Raw genomic sequence first — 4,879 nt, 5'->3', positions numbered from 1 at the left:
GCTGCTGCTGATTGACAGCTCAGCTGAAGCTGCTGTGTGGTTTTCTGCTGAGTCGGAGGTTTTAAAGAGGAGAGGAATTTAGTAACACAGACTGTTATCTGTTGTTTAACAGCTGGGATGAAAATACAAAAGTACAAACTGTGACTTTAACCCTTAAACGTCCCCTCACATTTCATCATTTCATTTCTACGACACATGAAACCTTTTCCACACACAGCATCACATCTTTATTTAGTGTTCTGTTGTTCAGTCTCTTCATTAAAGATACATGATGTTTCACTTTGTTATTCTTAATAGAAAGTAAAATATTTCCCTCTGAATTGTAGTGGAGTAGAAATATAAAGTAGCAGAAAGTGGTAAAGCACCTCTAATGTGTACTTCAGTCCAGTACTTGAGTAAATGTCCACGGTTACTTTGAACTGCTGTCTGTATGTGTGCAATATCAAATGTCACTAGATCACTAAACTTAAACAGCAAAGATGAAGTGGAGGAAATAATCAGCAGGTTGATCCAGAATGAAAAGAATCATCAGCTGCAGTCTGATACTAAACAGTTCAAAATGTCTCCATAAAAAAGTTCTGCATGCTGTCAGGATTATAACTGTCACACTGCTGCCCTCTAGTGTCTGCAACAACACACTGCGTCTCCACCTGATACTACTACTACTGCTATTAATACTAATACTGCTGCGACTACTGTACTGCTGTTACTGTGTAGAACAAATCCTTCACACTGCTGCCCTCTAGTGTCTGCAACAACACACTGCGTCTCCACCTGATACTACTACTACTGCTATTAATACTAATACTGCTGCGACTACTGTACTGCTGTTACTGTGTAGAACAAATCCTTCACACTGCTGCCCTCTAGTGTCTGCAACAACACACTGCGTCTCCACCTGATACTACTACTACTGCTATTAATACTAATACTGCTGCGACTACTGTACTGCTGTTACTGTGTAGAACAAATCCTTCACACTGCTGCCCTCTAGTGTCTGCAACAACACACTGCGTCTCCACCTGATACTACTACTACTGCTATTAATACTAATACTGCTGCGACTACTGTACTGCTGTTACTGTGTAGAACAAATCCTTCACACTGCTGCCCTCTAGTGTCTGCAACAACACACTGACTCACACACAAGGCCTCTACTACTAAAACTACTACTACCAGGCAGTACTACTACTAATGTGGCTGCTGCTACTAATACTAATAAGACTTCTACTTATGGGCTGTAACTAACTGACTTTGATTATCAGTTAATCTGTTTCAGCTAATTGATCATCAAACGTCTCGATGAGTCAAAATATTCAGTTTACTGTAATTTACTGTCAGAACAAGAAAAGCAGCAAATTCTCAAATCCATTATCAAAATAGTTGCCGATTGATTTCCTATAGATTGATTAAGCAGCCTGTTACTCGTCATTAATGGAGGAAAATCAGAATAAGTCTCTTTTCAGCACTGTAGCCAGGCTGACAGAGAGTCACATGTATTCCTATAGCCCTCAGTAGGAACGACTTCATGAGCTTCTTTAATGATCAAACTCTGATTATTAGAGACTAAATCCATCATCTGCTGCCCTCAGCTGGTCCAGATTTATCTTCAAACCCAGGAACCTTAGAACCAGCTGTAAAACCTGATATATACTGTATCAGTTCATAACAGAAGTTATCTCACTGCACGTTTCACACAGATCAGATCAGGACCGTCCTCTGTGTGATATTATTAACAGATCCAACAGTTCCCACAGTGAGCAGCACTCAGAGACAGAGACAAGTAGAAACTCCCTTTTAGGAGGTAGAGACCACTAACAGAACCGTGACTCAGGGCGGTCAGCCACCCTTAAATGTGGAGACGGTGTCTGCCTCCTGAACCCAAACTGGAACCTGGTTCCACAGGAGAGGAGCTTGATAGCTGAACGCTCTGGCTCCCAGTCTACTTTTGGAGACTCTAGGAACCACAGGTGCATTGTGGGAGCGCAGTGCTCTGGTGGGGTAGTAAGGTACTATGAGCTCTTTAAGATAAGATGGTGCCTGACCATTAAGAGCTTTGTAGGTGAGAAGAAGGATTTTAAATTCTATTCTGGATTTTACTGGAAGCCAATGCAGAGAAGCTAAAACAGGCTGTATTAACAGGCTGCTCCAAGGTGCTCAGCTGCTTTATTTGGACTGGATCATATTTATTATAAATAATATTAATGAAGGAAGACAGAGCAGCTGGACATCAGTTGATCCTACAGTGAAATAATGAACTAAAGTCCTTCATTTAATTGTTAATTTTAGATCTGAAAATGTCTGTTTTGGTGACGTAAACGTTGTTTTTATTTTGACAGTTTGCTGCTGACTTTGGTGCCATTTAAAGTTTTTCACTGGATCCTGTGGCTGATCGTGAACTGTGGATTAAGGAAAATAACTCCATTTCATAGCCTACTTCAAGGTAAGGATTTGTGATATGAATGAACTTTTGGACTAAGTTTTAATTAGCCTAACTGTTAACCTGACCGGCTTAATGTGTAAAGTAATGCCGCTCATTCTTTGCCCATTTGCAGGCTCTGATAGTAAAACAATATCCTGAAATTACCTTTAATAATAGATTCAAAGCCCAGTAAAGTCTGTAGAAAACAACACTAGCAAATCGTTGATAATGTTTTAAACAGTTGCAGTCGTGTCAGTCCCGACGGGGTTTGTTTTGTTTTGTTCTTTGTTTCACTTAATTATAATCAAGACTGTGGAACAGTATGTATGAAAAATCAGCCCCATTGAACACATATTCATGCTGGTCGGCGCAACTAATACGAGCCCCCCCCCTTCTTCAAACTCCCTGCCAGATTTGACAGAAACTCTTCATCATCTTCCAAAGCTTGTCTCTCTTCTAAAACCATTTCTAGGGCCCTCTCTGAGCAGATACTCTTTGCCATATTGATCAGTCGCGATGAGGAGCCACAGAGCTGGTTATTTGTTATGTCCTGCCCCCCTCTTGCAGCTGGGATAGTGTTTGATTAAACTGGGATAGTGTTTGATTAAACTGGGATAGTGTTTGATTAAACTGGGATAGTGTTTGATTAAACTGGGATAGTGTTTGATTAAACTGGAATAGTGTTTAGTCTGTAGATAACAGCAGCATTCTCCATTGTACGAACAAAACGTGTCACCTGGCTTCTAAACGTCTTTCTTACCGTTGTAAAAGAGTTCCAGAGCCCCACTGGCTGTATGTGTGGCTTAATAAGTGAGAAAAAAGTATGCACATTTAAGTGGCCTAACATGTTCTTCCAGAGAGTGAGGACAGAGGATGGAGTGTAAGACAGCTCGTCATTCAGCAGGTGATTCACAGGGGAAGACTGGGATATTTCTGCCGTCTTCATCATTACCACTTGTGTTCGTCATGCTCATTCTAAAGAATTTTCTTCCAGCGTGTGTCATTACATAATCATTAAGCAGCCCTTTCATACATGTGTGTTTTGCTGTACCTACAAACAAGGATATTGTCCCAAAACACTTTTAAAGAGTTTAATGTTTTTCAGCTAAGAGACCTGGAATGGATCTGTTGATGCCTGTCTTGTGTATTCTGGACACAAGTGTGCCACAGGATAGGCAACAATGCCTTCTTAAGGCAACAAAGGAGGCCAGGGCATGCCAGTCGTCAAAGACATCCCAAGCATATGACGACAGCAGGCTGAGGGATCCGAAGACGGCTATTAAGGAAGGTAATATATCTGCATTAGTGTCATAGATGCACGACCAACATATGGTCCATGTAGTGTCCGTCTGACCTATCCTGTGCAGTACTGCATGCCATGCCACAGCAGTGCACTAGAATTCTTATATTGTTATTTTATAGTTATAACAACACTTCCAATGTCTTAAATCTGCAGCTAAAAGGAGATGCCAGATAATCACGGAAACTCCGAAAGACGCAGTTTCTTGGTCAGCTAATTATTACTTTTGGAAAGTACAAGTGGCTGGTGGAAAATGATGTACGATACGTTAAATAGTGAGTATGTTTCACTAAACAGTCAATCAAACTTTGTACAGTTTGTCTTTTCTTCTATCAAATATCATGTTCTATATTTTAGCATCCTGGACTGCCAAATCAAAGAGAGCCGTCAACCACACCGGAAAGCTGGAATCAGCGATGAGTGGGTGAAGGATTACCTGCTCAAATCCGTGCAGTTGTTTCCTCCAGTCTCCTGCCACCTGGAGATCAACATTGACCGGGCCATTTATGGCCAGGGCCGCTTCAGGTCCTTCACATTCCAGGAAATGTGGCAGTGGTACAGCCTTCACAAGCACCTCCAAGCTGACCCTCAGGCTGGCAGTGCTTGCTGAAGCGCTTCAGACTCTATATTGTCACTAAAGAGACAGAGGTAGGTTAAGGCACCTTAAGGAAAAAGCAGGGTGCAGTTCATAAGAGATGCCTGAAACCTGTACTCAAACTGTACTTTACAGAAACCTCAGCAGAAAGTGACCCCTCCCGCAGCAGCCGCCACGTCGTCCAGCACCGCCACGTCGTCCAGCACCACCACGTCATCCGGCACCGCCTCCAGTACCGCCACGTCGTCCAGCACCGCCTCCAGTACCGCCACGTCGTCCAGCACCGCCACGTCGTCCAGCACCGCCTCCAGTACCGCCACATCGTTCAGCACCGCCACGTTGCCCAGCACTGCCTCCAATACCGCCATGTCGTCCAACACCGCCTCCAGTACCGCCATGTCGTCCAGCACCACCTCCAATACCGCCACGTCGTCCAGGAACGTAACGTTGAAACATACCAGTCAGTGTGGAATGAATGTATACGTTATACAAGTTTCACTTTTTCAATGGAATTACTGAAATAAATAAACTTTTTGATGATATTCTAATTATGTGACCAGCA

Source organism: Micropterus dolomieu, linkage group LG06 (assembly GCF_021292245.1).
Source record: "Micropterus dolomieu isolate WLL.071019.BEF.003 ecotype Adirondacks linkage group LG06, ASM2129224v1, whole genome shotgun sequence".
Taxonomy (NCBI): domain Eukaryota; kingdom Metazoa; phylum Chordata; class Actinopteri; order Centrarchiformes; family Centrarchidae; genus Micropterus; species Micropterus dolomieu.
The sequence above is the reverse complement of the archived record's forward strand: the minus strand, read 5'-3'. Positions refer to the sequence as shown.